This window comes from Drosophila sechellia, chromosome X, assembly GCF_004382195.2.
Source record: "Drosophila sechellia strain sech25 chromosome X, ASM438219v1, whole genome shotgun sequence".
Classification (NCBI taxonomy): domain Eukaryota; kingdom Metazoa; phylum Arthropoda; class Insecta; order Diptera; family Drosophilidae; genus Drosophila; species Drosophila sechellia.
This window is the reverse complement of record NC_045954.1, coordinates 22,810,665-22,829,261: the sequence shown is the minus strand read 5'-3', so window position 1 is coordinate 22,829,261 and position 18,597 is coordinate 22,810,665. Positions and strand designations below refer to the sequence as shown.

At 40.3% G+C, this 18,597-nt stretch overlaps 2 non-coding genes and 1 pseudogene across 2 annotated transcripts; all 3 read right to left on the bottom strand.

Annotated features, from left to right (window-relative positions):
- Positions 1-1,626: 1,626 nt before the first annotated feature.
- Positions 1,627-10,988, bottom strand: LOC116802388 (annotated as a pseudogene).
- Positions 10,989-11,381: 393 nt separating this feature from the next.
- Positions 11,382-11,560, bottom strand: LOC116802369. Its single transcript, XR_004362711.1, has one exon. It is a non-coding gene; the product is annotated as a 5.8S ribosomal RNA (ribosomal RNA).
- A 687-nt stretch (positions 11,561-12,247) lies between these two features.
- On the bottom strand, positions 12,248-14,242 carry LOC6620746. Its single transcript, XR_048748.2, has one exon. It is a non-coding gene; the product is annotated as a small subunit ribosomal RNA (ribosomal RNA).
- Positions 14,243-18,597: the final 4,355 nt, after the last annotated feature.

Genomic DNA, 18,597 nt, shown 5'->3' with positions numbered 1-18,597 from the left:
TATAATAATTAATCATTTTATATGTATATTATTTAATTTACTCGTATATTGTCAAAATCCTATGAACACACATAAGAGAAATACAATATGAGAGGTCGCGCAACCATAATATAGTAGTTGAGAGAGTGTTTTGCACTTGACACAATCCATTAAAGTCTTTATATTAATTATATGAAAGGGACAATATCATATGCGTCACTAATTGATGACGAGGTGTTTGGCAACTTGATACAATTCTTTAAAGTCTTTATATCAAAATTATATGATAGGGACAATACTCATATGCGTCACTAATTGATGTACGAGGTGTTTGGCAACTTGACACAATCATTAAGTCTTATATTAATTATATGATAGGGACAATATCATATGCGTCACTAAATTGATGACGAGGTGTTTGGCAACTTGGATACAATTCTTAAAGTCTTTATATCAATTATATATAAGGACAATATCATATGCGTCACTAAATTGATGACGAGGTGTTTGGCAACTTGACACAATATCATTTAATAAAGTCTTTATATCATTTTTAAATTATAATTTTATGATAGGGACAATATCATATGCGTCACTAAATTGATGACGAGGTGTTTGGCAACTTGATACAATTCATTAAAGTCTTTATATTAATTATATGATAGGGACAATATCATATGCGTCACTAAATTGATGACGAGGTGTTTGGCAACTTGATACAATTCTTTAAAGTCTTTATATCAAAATTATATGATAGGGACAATATCATATGCGTCACTAAATTGATGACGAGGTGTTTGGCAACTTGACACCAATCCATTAAAGTCTGTTATATTAATTATATGATAGGGACAATATCATATGCGTCACTAAATTGATGACGAGGTGTTTGGCAACTTGATACAATTCTTTAAAGTCTTTATATATCAAAAATTATATGATAAGGACAATATCATATGCGTCACTAAATTGATGACGAGGTGTTTGGCAACTTGACACAATTCATTAAAGTCTTTATATTAATTATATGATAGGACAATATCATATGCGTCACTAAATTGATGACGAGGTGTTTGGCAACTTGACACAATCCATTAAAGTCTTTATATTAATTATATGATAGGGACAATATCATATGCGTCACTAAATTGATGACGAGGTGTTTGGCAACTTGATTCAATTCTTTAAAGTCTTTATATCAAAAATTATATGATAAGGACAATATCATATGCGTCACTAAATTGATGACGAGGTGTTTGGCAACTTGACACAATTCATTAAAGTCTGTATATTAATTATATGATAGGGACAATATCATATGCGTCACTAAATTGATGACGAGGTGTTTTGGCAACTTGATACAATTCTTTAAAGTCTTTATATCAAAATTATATGATAGGGACAATATCATATGCGTCACTAAATTGATGACGAGGTGTTTGGCAACTTGACACAATTCATTAAAGTCTTTATATTAATTATATGATAGGGACAATATCATATGCGTCACTAAATTGATGACGAGGTGTTTGGCAACTTGACACAATCCATTAAAGTCTTTATATTAATTATATGATAGGGACAATATCATATGCGTCACTAAATTGATGACGAGGTGTTTGGCTACAGGAAAAAATCATTTATTTATCGAATCATCAAGCAAAGGATAAGCTTCAGTGGATCGCAGTATGGCAGCTGCTCAACCACTTACAACACCTTGCCTGTTACAAAAGTCGTTTACAATTGATTCTAGGCTTTGTCATTGTATTAAATAATGCTTTTATATGTAACTAGCGCGGCATCAGGTGATCGAAGATCCTCCTAATTTACTATGTTACAAATTACATTGGCATCACATCCATTGTCGTTTATAAAATAAATTATAAACTTTAAATGGTTTAGAAGCCATACAATGCAAATTGCCCCTTATTTATCATTGCAGTCCAGCACGGATACGACCTTAGAGGCGTTCAGGCATAATCCAACGGACGTAGCGTCATACCACTGTTCGCTCGAACAAGTATTGTGCCATTGGTCCGTACCTGCGGTTCCTCTCGTACTACGCAGGAATGCTGTCGCAACAACGTTTTGTCATTAGTAGGGTAAAACTAACCTGTCTCACGACGGTCTAAACCCAGCTCACGTTCCCTTGCATGGGTGAACAATCCAACGCTTGGTGAATTTTGCTTCACAATGATAGGAAGAGCCGACATCGAAGGATCAAAAAGCGACGTCGCTATGAACGCTTGGCCGCCACAAGCCAGTTATCCCTATGGTAACTTTTCTGACACCTCTTGTTAAAAACTCTTTAAACCAAAAGGATCGATAGGCCGAGCTTTTGCTGTCCCTGTGTGTACTGAACACCGAGATCAAGTCAGCATTTGCCCTTTTGCTCTATGTGTGGTTTCTGTCCGCACTGAGCTGGCCTTGGGACACCTCCGTTATTATTTGAGAGATGTACCGCCCCAGTCAAACTCCTACCTGGCAATGTCCTTGAATTGGATCATACCTGAGTAATTGGAGTTATACCAAATTTTCAAATCAAAAATACATAAATGCATCGTTTTATTAAAGAATTTGTTTGCGATTATATAACAAACTCGTGATACTTTGATCAAGAAGCTTGCATCAAAACCCAATACCATAAGATATAATAAATATATCCGTATAATGGCTAGGAAATGATACACGTTCCATTTAATCAAGTAAGTAAGGAAACAATAAGAGTAGTGGTATTTCATTGACGATACCAAACCGAGGTCTAATATCTCCCACTTATTCTACACCTCTTATGTCTCCTTACACTGCCAGATTAGAGTCAAGCTCAAAAGGGTCTTCTTTCCCCGCTAATTATTCCAAGCCCGTTCCCTTGGCTGTGGTTTCGCTAGATAGTAGATAGGGACAGTGACTTTCGGACCTCTCCGAACTTGTTTTACGTGGCGTGTTCCACACTGAAGGGATTACAACCACGACACCCTGAACACCCACAAGTGGTGCATGTATCAACATGGTGCATGAGTCTGGATACGCCAGACAAACGTCCCGGACTGGAAGCTATAGCTATGTACATAGCGACCACCCCGGTAGCAATTCGAGTACTTGCTTGCCGGGCAAGCACTCCCCCTTGCTGAGGAGCGAGATCTACCTAAAATCTCTACTGATCTCTGGGTCACAGCACCCGAGTTTTGCGCAACTAGCACCGTAACTCAAACGTCGAACACGAAGGCTCTACCCGCGATATGGGTATCAACCACAGCCACCACGATACTCCCACCAGGGGGCCTACCTCAATGTGCTGTCTTGGAGCAGCACAACCCGTGGTACCGAAAGAGAGGCTCGGTGGGCCTCCTCCTTTTGCTCCGACAAGCATGGTTAGAGGAACCAGTCGCTATATTAGTCGCCTCTTACGACAAGCAATAGCGGGCTGTGGAAGTATTCTCGCCCGCTAACCACACGGCGAAGTTTTGGGCTAAATACCCCTCCTCCTACGGAACACCTCGTCCGCAAACGCTGCCAGCCGTTGAATCCTCTGCTGATCTTCCAGGATTCTATTGAAGGTCCAGTTTTCGCCAAGGCGCTGCACTCCAAGTCCATCGAGGTTTCGCAAATCTGCATATAGAGGACAAGCGCACAATATGTGCATCCAGTCCTCATATGGATCACCACAAGCGCAAGCAGTGGTATCGCTGAGGGCTCTCCCTTGCAAAAATGCGTTAAACGACCCGTGACCTGTCAGCAGGAAAGACGTCCTCATCGAGAATCCAAAGCTTGGATCTCGATAGGCGAGAGTGACGTATGGGATGAACTTGTGCGTCACCCGTCCTGGTTCGCTGTCGTCATCCCATCTGTTTTGCCAATTCTGCAGCAAGCACTCCTCTAGGCGAGTCTTCCTCTGCTTCCAGCTTAGACACGTAGTGTCCTCGCCGTATAGCCAGTCGTTCTCCTCCAGCGGGTATCCACGCTTCAGCTTGTACTTGACCGCTAAAAACTTAGCAGCCAAGTCAAGCGGGGGAGCTCCGCCAAGTACCTGCAGTGCCACTGTGGACACTGTTCGGCATACCGAAAGGCATCCAAGCAGGATTAGCCTCTGGCAGGAGGCTAGTCGTCTCCGGGCGGCTACCTGTTCGGCGGTGTCATACCATACCGGGGCACCAAAACAGCACACAAGGTGCCATGAGTCCGTCATATATGGTCCGCCTGGCTCGAGGACTGAAGCCCCAGTCGGCTCGAAGCACACGCGCCAATGCTCCAACGACTCCGGTCATCCGCTGGCGAAGCGAAGCTATGTGCGTGAGGAATTTCATTCCTTCACTGACCGTGATGCCAAGGTACCGACAGCTACGCACATACGGAAGGTTCGCTCCAGCAAACCTCACCGTAGGCGCACGTCTCAAGGCACCTTTCAGCAGCATTATTACCGTCTTGCTGGTCGAGACGGTAACGCCAACTTCCGCTCCCCACGCTTCTACGATGGACATCAGCTCTGCACCTTTTTCCTCTAGCTCAGCTCGGGAATTTCCCTCGACGAGAAGCAGCAAGTCATCCGCGTATGCACTCAGCTGGCAATACGGCTGGAGACGCTGAAGCAGTACATCCATCAGTATGTCCCAGATAAATGGGCCACTGATTGACCCCTGCGGCAGCCTCTAGTTACCGGTACATCCACAGTACCGGAACTGCTTCGGATCACTGCTCTTCGGCCGGAGAAAAAGCTCTGCCACAAGCCCATCTCCCGGCATCCCAAGTCGGCTAGTCGGCGGAGTGCAGCACTCCATTCGACGTTGTCGAATGCTCCTTTGAAGTCCACGAATGTGCCGAGCACGTATTGCGCCGGGCTGGCACAAACACTGCTCTTCACGTGCCTCCAAGCATCCTCCACACATCGTCCTTGGCGAAATCCAAATTGCCATCTGCAGCCTTCCGGAAGAACTTCTCTCACACGATTCACCATGATGGCCTCGAGCACCTTACCAAAGACTGGTAGCAAGCATATTCCTCTATATGAGGAGGGCTCACATTTGTCCTTATCTGGCCCTTTGAGCAGCGAGACAACTCGTGGGCACTTCCACTCAGCGGGAAAGTATCCTAATCGGATGCATCGGGAAAACAACGATGCAAGGTGCTCGGGTATGGCGCGCCAGACTGCCTTGCAGATAGTGCCATTAATGCCGTCCAAGCCGGGAGAGCGCCTGCTCTTCAACCGGGCAACACATGCATCAACCTCGAATACTTCGAGGGCCGGTGGGACTTCCTCCGCGATGGCAGTCGGTGCTTCGGACTCCGCAACTGGGAAGAAATTGCGGAGGAGCACTCGTGCACAGTCACCCCAATCGGTGATCATCTCGCCATTCACGCGGAGGCACCCAATCTCCGTGCACTTCCTGCGGCCTCGGCAAATCTTATAGACGCGCCCCCATGGGTCGTCGGCATGATCTCCCACGAAGCGTTTCCACTCATCCATTTTCGCCCTCCAAATGAGCTTCTTGTAGTTGGCTGAGGCCCGCCTCAGGTCGACCAATACACGCTCTATTGCGGCATCATCATCATGACGCCTTCCATTTTGAAGTAGGCGACGAAGTCTCCGGACTTCGCGCCTTGCATCACAGAGGTCGGCAGTCCACCAACGTGCTCTCCTGCTGGGCAATCGGATGGACTTTCTTCCCAGCGCAATATCACATACATTATGTACTATACTGCGCAGGGTCGAAACTTGCTGGTCCAACGGCGACTCTGAGAAGTTTTCCGGAAGTTCGGCTGCTCTACTCACCATTTCCTCCTTGAACAATCGCCAACGTGCATTGGAGAAGTTCCAGGACGGCACAGGAGCTATGCTCTCAACTGCGCGCGCCGGTAGTTGGTTCGGCCACAACAGTAATGATGTTGTGGTCACTCAATTCCCACTCGTCCACTCTCCACTCATATGTGGCCCACATAGATGCTGCCTCATTGACGATTGTCACGTCGATATCGCTTGTAGCTCTGTAATTATCGAACGTGTACACCTCTGTTGACTGGTTTAGGGCGGCGACTCTTGCCTCCAGCATCCACTCTGACAGCAGCTCACCCCGTCTGTAGTTAGCTTGCCCCTCGGCATGACGAGAGAGTTTGCTAAGCCACATGGGGGACACTGCATTCGCGTCGAGGCCCAGGATTGCGGGGGTTCTGCTGGCCTGCAGCAGGACCGCATCCATGTACCGGATGTACGGTTCCAGAGGTGCATCATACTGGCAGTATGCGGCGCAAAGGAAGATTGAGCCAAAACTCCCTTTCACGACCAGACATACGCCATAATCTGTGGTGAGGGTCTCCACTGGCATACAGATGGCTTCCTGGTGATCCACTAGGATGGCTGCCTTCCCTCGCCGATCGATGAAAATTCTCATTCCTTCAGGCAGCACATCCATTCCGTCCCCGCCGAGATACGGCTCCTGCACCAGCGCGAACATAGACTCCGATCTCCTGAGTCGGACTCCGAGCTCGATGGTCGCAGCTCGGCCTCGGCCACAGTTCGCTTGGATGAAGCTAAACATTAGTGTCTAGCTTGCACCCTCGCCAGCAACGCCCCGTATATCGGGCAAACGCTCGAGAGCATGTAATGCCCCGAGGGTTGCCCTCTGTGGCGGCAGTTCCGGCAGTCCACCGGGTTTTGGCACTTTGCCGCAGTGTGGCCTTGTTGCCCGCACTGGCGACAGACACTATCCTTCTGCCGGCATTCGCTGACCTTGTGGTCGAAACCCACACATCTGTGGCAGGCGTATGTGCGGACCTGTGACCGGCATCGGAATGAGAACCACTTGATGTAGACACGACCTACATCAAGCTTCGCCATCGCCCGGTCGTCAACCTCCAGCGTCACATTTACTGTGGCGCCGTCAGCTACCGACCACGCCTTGGTCACCAGGTGCACTGACTTCTTAAACTGGGCCAGATTCATTTCGCTGTCGAAGTTGTTTTCGTGGAGCTCCTTCATAAACTCCTCAGGGCCGATAGCTGTGTCGACGTCATATACGACGACCTTCGGCTTCTCGGCCGCATTCCGTGCCACATTTAGGCCAACCTCGGCGAATCTTTTTGAAGCGACCACCTTCTGCAGCTCTCCCACCGAAGGAGTGCGAATGATCGCACCACCACCTCGACGGAGCTCACGGACCTCGTGTACTCTGACTCCGAGAGAGGGTGCAACCATCGTTCGCACCTTTTCCGCTATGTCTTTCCCCGATAGCGCAGGGTCGTCGCACTTCACCACCGCTGACCACGTCTCGCGGACCTTGGTAGTCCGCGGGGCAGCGATGGGTGCAACCTGCTGCATCTGGGGAGCATTGGCGGCCGTATTTTTCAACAGATTCAACGACGGCGGCGGCGGTGGCGGCATAGCAAGCCGCGTCTCCAGCTCTCCGCACCGGAGCATTAGCGCCAACACCAGCTCATCGTAGCGGCTGATAGCATATGAGAGCTCTTCCGTGTCCACTTCTCCTAGTCTGCGGAAGCTGCTTCTCACCATGCGCTGTGTGGCCGACAGCTCTGCCATCATGGCTGCTTGCCCAGCACGGGCGGCAGCGGTGGCGGCAGTGGCAGTGGTGGCAACAATTTTAGCAGCAGTGAAAACGGCGGAGGCAGCAGTGTGGTCGGCAGCAGGGGCAGCAGTAGGATCAGCAGCGGTGGCAGCAGCGTGGGGGGGGCAGCATCAATGGCAGCGTTCTCCGTAGCCGCCCGGGCGTCCTCCAGCGACGAAAACGGCTCCTCCAGTACCCCAACGGGTTCTGGCACTCCATTCGATGCCAGGGCAACCAATTTCGCCTGCGTTGGCGCCGAGCTCTTAGATGCCAGATGGCTTCTGCGCCTGCCTCGTCTGGACTTCATCGAGGCACTACTTCCGCTCAAGGCACTCGCGCTGCTGTCGCTCTCCATCGGCATAAATACGATGGTGGCTCCACCTACCGTCGACGCCAGCAACCGTATGCTCGTTTACTCGCTGACAAAAGTAGTTGCTCTGGAACTCGAGCTCCACCTATCGGTAGAGTCTGGTAGCACTAAAACTCTCCCTAGACACAAACCTTAGCATGACTCCCACCAATAAGCTTTGTGACAGCTGATCAAAAGCTTACTCGAAAAACTTACTCGTAAGTTCGCCTTCAGCACGTGCTAAGTGGAAAATTCCCAACAATTAATTGTTAATTACTTCCAAACCGCTTGTTTATAACACACGAAAATTAGCACACGACTTTCGCGGAGCACTAATTCACCGATTTTATTACTTTCCAAACACGGAAAACCAAGTTCTTCGCAATCTGTACACGAGCGCAACGAAAACACGTCCGTCGTTAATCCATTCATGCGCGTCACTAATTAGATGACGAGGCATTTGGCTACCTTAAGAGAGTCATAGTTACTCCCGCCGTTGACCCGCGCTTACTTGAATTTCTTCACTTTGACATTCAGAGCACTGGGCAGAAATCACATTGTGTCAACACCCGCTAGGGCCATCACAATGCTTTGTTTTAATTAGACAGTCGGATTCCCCAAGTCCGTGCCAGTTCTGAATTGATTGTTAATTGATAATCGTTATAATTGATAAGAACTAATTGGTTTAACCCAAATAGTATTCTTAAAAATTTTAGCAAGAAAGTTCCACAATTGGCTACGTAACTAAACTATCCGGGAACAAGTAACTAACATAAATGCTAGAAACTCTATTTACCCAGAACGAGCACATAAACCATGTTATTGTTTCCCAATCAAGCCCGACTATCTCAATCTTCAGAGCCAATCCTTATCCCGAAGTTACGGATCTAATTTGCCGACTTCCCTTACCTACATTATTCTATCGACTAGAGACTCTTCACCTTGGAGACCAGCTGCGGATATTGGTACGGCCTGTTGAGAAGTTTGCGTGTCCCCACCATAAATTTTCAAGGTCCGAGGAGAAAATATCGACACAACAGTATATGTCATGCTCTTCTAGCCCATCTACCATATCTCTCTGCGAAAGACTTCCATGGTAGTACGGCTATAAAACAGAAAAGAAAACTCTTCCGATATCTCTCGACGGCTTCTTTATGGTCGTTCCTGTTGCCAGGATGAGCACGAGGCCCATATTTAATAACAAACGGATACTCAACAGGTTACGGAATTGGAACCGTATTCCCTTTCGTTCAAATTATTCAAGTGTATTATATTCGCTTTGTTTATATAGTTAGGCATTTTGTTTTACTTGAAAATTTTCGGCTTTCGCCTTGAACTTAGGACCGACTAACTCGTGATCAACCACTGTTCACACGAAACCCTTCTCCACTTCAGTCCTCCAAGGTCTCATTCGATTATTTGCTACTACCACCAAGATCTGTACCAATGGCAGCTCCATGCAGGCTTACGCCAAACACTTCTACGCATACCATTGTACCTTCCTACTCACTAAAGTTTCAAAATTTATATCACAAGTAATATAAATCATCTACTTTAGCGGTAATGTATAGGTATACAACTTAAGCGCCATCCATTTTAAGGGCTAGTTGCTTCGGCAGGTGAGTTGTTACACACTCCTTAGCGGATTTCGACTTCCATGATCACCGTCCTGCTGTTTTAAGCAACCAACGCCTTTCATGGTATCTGCATGAGTTGTTAATTTGGGCACCGTAACATTACGTTTGGTTCATCCCACAGCGCCAGTTCTGCTTACCAAAAGTGGCCCACTGGGCACATTATATCATAACCTTGAACTTCATATCAAGAAAGTTAAGGTTCTTACCCATTTAAAGTTTGAGAATAGGTTAAGATCGTTTCGACCCTAAGGCCTCTAATCATTCGCTTTACCAGATAAGATTATTTTATATAATATTAAAATGCACCAGCTATCCTGAGGGAAACTCGGAAGGAACCAGCTACTAGATGGTTCGATTGGTCTTTCGCCCCTATACTCAATTCTGACAATCGATTTGCACGTCAGAACTGTTTCGGTCTTCCATCAGGGTTTCCCCTGACTTCAACCTGATCAAGTATAGTTCACCATCTTTCGGGTCACAGCATATATGCTCAAGGTACGTTCCAGTTAGAGGCATAAATAATATAAATATACATTATACATAACTATATAGAACGCCCCGGGATTGTGTTAATTAGCTATAAATAGCTAAAAAACTAATCCCATTATTAGTCAAGTTAATTACGCTATTAGGTTTACATCCCAATAACTTGCACATATGTTAGACTCCTTGGTCCGTGTTTCAAGACGGGTCCCGAAGGTATCCTGAATCTTTCGCATTGTTAATCATACAAGAGCATATAATAAACACAAAAATCAATGATAATTATGCCATTATATAATTCCGAAAAATTAACGCTCTGTAATAATATAAATCTATCAGCACTTTATCAAATTAATAACATTTATTCTGTGTTAAAATGCAAGCAATTTAATTGGAATAAACTATAAGTTATATTTTATGATAAATTTGGGATATGCTAATAGATTACAATGTCCTTATATGGAAAAAATGCACATTATTCTTAATAATATTATTTAAATATTACAATTTTAATGATGAATTTTCCATAACGGATATTCAGGTTCATCGGGCTTAACCTCTAAGCAGTTTCACGTACTGTTTAACTCTCTATTCAGAGTTCTTTTCAACTTTCCCTCACGGTACTTGTTTACTATCGGTCTCATGGTTATATTTAGTTTTAGATGGAGTTTACCACCCACTTAGTGCTGCACTATCAAGCAACACGACTCTTTGGAAACATCATCTAGCAATCATTAACGTTATACGGGCCTGGCACCCTCTATGGGTAAATGGCCTCATTTAAGAAGGACTTAAATCATTAATTTCTCATACTAGAATATTGACGCTCCATACACTGCATCTCACATTTGCCATATAGACAAAGTGACTTAGTGCTGAACTGTTTTCTTTTCGCTCGCCGCTACTAAGAAAATCCTTGTTAGTTTCTTTTCCTCCCCTAATTAATATGCTTAAATTCAGGGGGTAGTCCCATATGAGTTGAGGTTGTATATATAACTATATTTTGCCATAAATTCTTTATATATAAATGATAAAACAATCAATTAAATTCGTTATAAATAGTTCCAATAGTTCTTGTAAGCAAAGTCATTTTTATCCATTTAACGAACCAACGAAGAATAATAACAAAACCAAGATTTTTCTTTTTCCGAATCATTAATAAGAGACAATTCTAGATGAAAAATATTTCAATTTTTTATGCTAGACATTTCTCAGTATTATTTGATTGAAAAAGAAAATATTTCTCTTCGTTTTTCACATTCAAATGTGAGATAATGTTTTTCATTTCTTTTTTAATATTATGAATAAAATCATTATTTAATCCAATAATATACCATATGCTTATAAAAATTTATAAACAACTTAATTAGCATAGTCTTACAACCCTCAACCATATGTAGTCCAAGCAGCACTATAAAATTAATTAAAGTACATAACAGCATGGACTGCGATATGCGTTCAAAATGTCGATGTTCATGTGTCCTGCAGTTCACACGATGACGCACAGTTTGCTGCGTTCTTCATCGACCCATGAGCCGAGTGATCCACCGCTTAGAGTTTTATAATTCAATTTTATATAATGTCAATATTGTTTTTATTGAAAGAAATTAAAAATACACCATTTTACTGGCATATATCAATTCCTTCAATAAATTTATTTTTATACCTAAAATAAATGTTGCGAAATGTCTTAGTTTCATATAAGCATTATGTATCATAATAATCTGGTTATGGTTTGCTATTTTGGGTGACACATACTGCAAAATTTATATAAAACATTAACCTGATGGATGACAGGTACAAACATTGTATATTTTAGGTTGTTGCATTAGCCAACGTATGCTCATAACATAGATGAACAATACATATTCGCAACGCGTGTATATTATGGTCCATATACACACACACTTATTTTGATTACCACACATTCAAAATTATTTTTATTTTAATTCGACTTCTACTTTCGAATTTAGTTTAGTTTCTTCGATTTCCATTTTCGAGAATTTGTTTTTATAGGAAACGCCGTTGTTGTAGTAAGTACTGCCACAAATACGCACAGCAACATTAATAATGTTAAAGTCTTTTTATGAGGTTGCCAAGCCCCACATATAAAATAAAAGCCATCTTCATTTTATTTTGACTTTAACTTTTGATTCCGTGGAATCATTTTGTAATATTTTTATTTTGGTAAATTGTATTTATTTGTATTATAACAAATATTTATTAACGATAAGGATATTATACAATAATGATCCTTCCGCAGGTTCACCTACGGAAACCTTGTTACGACTTTTACTTCCTCTAAATAATCAAGTTCGGTCAACTTTTGCGAAACAACCGTAACACGCAAGGCGTCACAGTGATCACGTCCGGAGACCTCACTAAATAATTCAATCGGTAGTAGCGACGGGCGGTGTGTACAAAGGGCAGGGACGTAATCAATGCGAGTTAATGACTCACACTTACTGGGAATTCCAAGTTCATGTGAACAGTTTCAGTTCACAATCCCAAGCATGAAAGTGGTTCAGCGGTTTACCCGGACCTCTCGGTCTAGGAAATACACGTTGATACTTTCATTGTAGCGCGCGTGCAGCCCAGGACATCTAAGGGCATCACAGACCTGTTATTGCTCAATCTCATTATTGCTAGACGCAATTTGTCCATTTAAGAAGCTAGTGTCCTTATAATGGGACAAACCAACAGGTACGGCTCCACTTACATAAACACATTCAAACACAATAAACATTTTACTGCCACCATGAATGAAGGCTACATAAGCTTCAGCACCATAATCCTGAAGATATCTATTTAATATATTTGAGTCTCGTTCGTTATCGGAATTAACCAGACAAATCACTCCACGAACTAAGAACGGCCATGCACCACCACCCATAGATTCGAGAAAGAGCTATCAATCTGTCTTACACACTTATGTTCGGACCTGGTAAGTTTTCCCGTGTTGAGTCAAATTAAGCCGCAGGCTCCACTCCTGGTGGTGCCCTTCCGTCAATTCCTTTAAGTTTCAGCTTTGCAACCATACTTCCCCCGGAGCCCAAAAGCTTTGGTTTCCCGGGAAGCGACTGAGAGAGCCATAAAAGTAGCTACACCCAATTGCTAGCTGGCATCGTTTATGGTTAGAACTAGGGCGGTATCTGATCGCCTTCGAACCTCTAACTTTCGTTCTTGATTAATGAAAACATCTTTGGCAAATGCTTTCGCTTAAGTTAGTCTTACGACGGTCCAAGAATTTCACCTCTCGCGTCGTAATACTAATGCCCCCAAACTGCTTCTATTAATCATTACCTCTTGATCTGAAAACCAATGAAAGCAGAACAGAGGTCTTATTTCATTATCCCATGCACAGAATATTCAGGCATTTGAAGCCTGCTTTAAGCACTCTAATTTGTTCAAAGTAATAGTACCGGCCCACAATAACACTCGTTTAAGAGCACTAGTGCAGGTTTTTAAATAGGAGGAACATATGAAAAAATACAAGTATTTAATCACATATAAGAACTCCACCGGTAATACGCTTACATACATAAAGGTATAGTACTAACCACAATTGTAAGTTGTACTACCCGTATGAAGCACAAGTTCAACTACGAACGTTTTAACCGCAACAACTTTAATATACGCTATTGGAGCTGGAATTACCGCGGCTGCTGGCACCAGACTTGCCCTCCAATTGGTCCTTGTTAAAGGATTTAAAGTGTACTCATTCCAATTACAGGGCCTCGGATATGAGTCCTGTATTGTTATTTTTCGTCACTACCTCCCCGAGCTGGGAGTGGGTAATTTACGCGCCTGCTGCCTTCCTTAGATGTGGTAGCCGTTTCTCAGGCTCCCTCTCCGGAATCGAACCCTGATTCCCCGTTACCCGTTGCAACCATGGTAGTCCTAGATACTACCATCAAAAGTTGATAGGGCAGACATTTGAAAGATCTGTCGTCGGTACAAGACCATACGATCTGCATGTTATCTAGAGTTCAACCAATATAACGATCTTGCGATCGCTTGGTTTTAGCCTAATAAAAGCACATGTCCCATAAGGTTCATGTTTTAATTGCATGTATTAGCTCTAGAATTACCACAGTTATCCAAGTAACTGTTAACGATCTAAGGAACCATAACTGATATAATGAGCCTTTTGCGGTTTCACTTTTAATTCGTGTGTACTTAGACATGCATGGCTTAATCTTTGAGACAAGCATATAACTACTGGCAGGATCAACCAGAATAATGTTTTTCCTTCATATTCCATTCATATTTTTTGAATCGAAATAAGCAATATAATAGATATATAGATTTTTCACTTTATATAATTCCATGATTTTTATTATATTGAATAAAATTCAATATTTCGCCTTTGGGTAAAATTTTAAATATATAAATATAAGTAAAAAATCTATTCGATTACGGCCATTTTTATATAGCATTCGTAATCCATATTTTCATTTTTAATTTATACTTGTTTTACCAATATAACAAGAATTTCATATAATTATTGTAATATATATGTTTCTATAATTTTATCTTTTTATATATACATATTTCATTATAAAATATCATTTTATTTCCAACATACATAATTATTGTATCCACACATGTACAATTTTTGTTTAACCAATATAAATATTAAGTTAAATCATTTGCATTTTGAAGATAAATTTAAAATTTATCTCTTTTCATATATCTCTCTGGTAATATATAACATAAAACCAAGCGCATATGATAATATTTCCACATTTAATATATAATTTTATATTTCTTTCATAAGAATCCATATTTGTATTATACCGTAACGATATAATAATCCAACTATACGGCAGGTAATAAATTAATATTTGCCTGCCTCCAAAAATTAACGATAATATATGGAAACGATTTGTTATTCTATATATAATAGAAACTTGACTTTTGTTTCAACGATATTATCTAAAAAGCGTATATTCCTATTATCCGCGGAGCCAAGTCCCGTGTTCTATAGAACTGAGAAACAAATTTGTACGGATAATAATATACTTTATTTTATGTAACCAATATAAACATAATCCGAAATAAATATTTCGAATAATGCGGGAGGTCGGCAACCACTGCCTACCTATAGTAGTTTTTGAACCCGCTGTCCTCAAAGCGGGTATTTTCAATTCCGTTTGCCACCCAACATACGGTCTATTCTCTTATATATTAAGAGATTATAGGAACATTTCATTTTTTTTCCATTATTCATATATAATATGATTATTTTTTTTTTATACATATAATAAATATTAATTTTTATATGTTTATTATTTAATTTACTCATATAATTGCCAAATTCATATGAATACATAAGTTTTGAACAATATGAGAGGTCGGCAACCACTGCCTACCTATAGTAGTTTTTGAACCCTCTGTCGTAATTCCGGTCGTTTACACTACTATACCCTCTCACTATAATGGCTTTTCTCTATAATACTAAGAGAATATGGGAATATCTCAGCATTTTTTCCCATATACATATAATAATTAACCATTTTCATATGTATATTATTTAATTTAATCATATAATTGCCAAAATCATATGAATACATAAGTTTTGAACAATATGAGAGGTCGGCAACCACTGCCTACCTATAGTAGTTTTTGAACCCTCTGTCGTAATTCCGGTCGTTTACACTACTATACCCTCTCACTATAATGGATTTTCTCTATAATACTAAGAGAATGTGGGAATATTTCAGCATTTTTTCCCTTATACATATAATAATTAATCATTTTCATATGTATATTATTTAATTTACTCATACAATTGCCAAAATCATATGAATACATAAGTTTTGAACAATATGAGAGGTCGGCAACCACTGCCTACCTATAGTAGTTTTTGAACCCTCTGTCGTAATTCCGGTCGTTTACACTACTATACCCTCTCACTTAAATGGCTTTTCTCTATAATACTAAGAGAATATGGGAATATCTCAGCATTTTTTCCCATATACATATAATAATTAACCATTTTCATATGTATATTATTTAATTTAATCATATAATTGCCAAAATCATATGAATACATAAGTTTTGAACAATATGAGAGGTCGGCAACCACTGCCTACCTATAGTAGTTTTTGAACCCTCTGTCGTAATTCCGGTCGTTTACACTACTATACCCTCTCACTATAATGGATTTTCTCTATAATACTAAGAGAATGTGGGAATATTTCAGCATTTTTTCCCTTATACATATAATAATTAATCATTTTCATATGTATATTATTTAATTTACTCATACAATTGCCAAAATCATATGAATACATAAGTTTTGAACAATATGAGAGGTCGGCAACCACTGCCTACCTATAGTAGTTTTTGAACCCTCTGTCGTAATTCCGGTGGTTTACACTACTATACCCTCTCACTTAAATGGCTTTTCTCTATAATACTAAGAGAATATGGGAATATCTCTGCATTTTTTCCCATATACATATAATAATTAATCATTTTCGTATGTATATTATTTAATTTACTCATACAATTGCCAAAATCATATGAATACATAAGTTTTGAACAATATGAGAGGTCGGCAACCACTGCCTACCTATAGTAGTTTTTGAACCCTCTGTCGTAATTCCGGTCGTTTACACTACTATACCCTCTCACTTAAATGGCTTTTCTCTATAATACTAAGAGAATATGGGAATATCTCTGCATTTTTTCCCATATACATATAATAATTAACCATTTTCATATGTATATTATTTAATTTAATCATATAATTGCCAAAATCATATGAATACATAAGTTTTGAACAATATGAGAGGTCGGCAACCACTGCCTACCTATAGTAGTTTTTGAACCCTCTGTCGTAATTCCGGTCGTTTACACTACTATACCCTCTCACTATAATGGATTTTCTCTATAATACTAAGAGAATGTGGGAATATTTCAGCATTTTTTCCCTTATACATATAATAATTAATCATTTTCATATGTATATTATTTAATTTACTCATATAATTGCCAAATTCATATGAATACATAAGTTTTGAACAATATGAGAGGTCGGCAACCACTGCCTACCTATAGTAGTTTTGAACCCTCTGTCGTAATTCCGGTCGTTTACACTACTATACCCTCTCACTATAATGGATTTTCTCTATAATACTAAGAGAATGTGGGAATATTTCAGCATTTTTTCCCTTATACATATAATAATTAATCATTTTCATATGTATATTATTTAATTTACTCATACAATTGCCAAAATCATATGAATACATAAGTTTTGAACAATATGAGAGGTCGGCAACCACTGCCTACCTATAGTAGTTTTTGAACCCTCTGTCGTAATTCCGGTCGTTTACACTACTATACCCTCTCACTTAAATGGCTTTTCTCTATAATACTAAGAGAATATGGGAATATCTTAGCATTTTTTCCCATATACATATAATAATTAACCATTTTCATATGTATATTTTTTAATTTACTCATATAATTGCCAAAATCATATAAATACATAAGTTTGAACAATATCAGAGGTCGGCAACGGTCTTTCCTCTATAATACTAAGATAATATGGGAATATTTCATCATTTTTTCCCTTATACATATAATAATTAATCATTTTCATATGTATATTATTTAATTTACTCGTATAATTGTCAAAATCCTATGAACACATAAGAGAATACAATATGAGAGGTCGGCGCAACCATAATATAGTAGTTGATGACGAGGTGTTTGGCAACTTGACACAATCCATTAAAGTCTTTATATTAATTATATGAAAGGGACAATATCATATGCGTCACTAAATTGATGACGAGGTGTTTGGCAACTTGATACAATTCTTTAAAGTCTTTATATCAAAAATTATATGATAGGGACAATATCATATGCGTCACTAAATTGATGACGAGGTGTTTGGCAACTTGACACAATTCATTAGAGTCTGTATATTAATTATATGATAGGGACAATATCATATGCGTCACTAAAAAAAAAAAAAAAAAATAAATTGATGACGAGGGGTTTGGCAACTTGATACAATTCTTTAAAGTCTTTATATCAAAAAATTATATGATAAGGACAATATCATATGCGTCACTAAATTGATGACGAGGTGTTTGGCAACTTGACACAATCCATTAAAGTCTTTATATTAATTATATGATAGGGACAATATCATATGCGTCACTAAATTGATGACGAGGTGTTTGGCAACTTGATACAATTCTTTAAAGTCTTTATATCAAAAATTATATGATAAGGACAATATCATATGCGTCACTAAATTGATGACGAGGTGTTTGGCAACTTGACACAATCCATTAAAGTCTTTATATTAATTATATGATAGGGACAATATCATATGCGTCACTAAATTGATGACGAGGTGTTTGGCAACTTGATACAATTCTTTAAAGTCTATATATCAAAAATTATATGATAGGACAATATCATATGCGTCACTAAATTGATGACGAGGTGTTTGGCAACTTGACACAATTCATTAAAGTCTGTATATTAATTATATGATAGGGACAATATCATATGCGTCACTAAATTGATGACGAGGTGTTTGGCAACTTGATACAATTCTTTAAAGTCT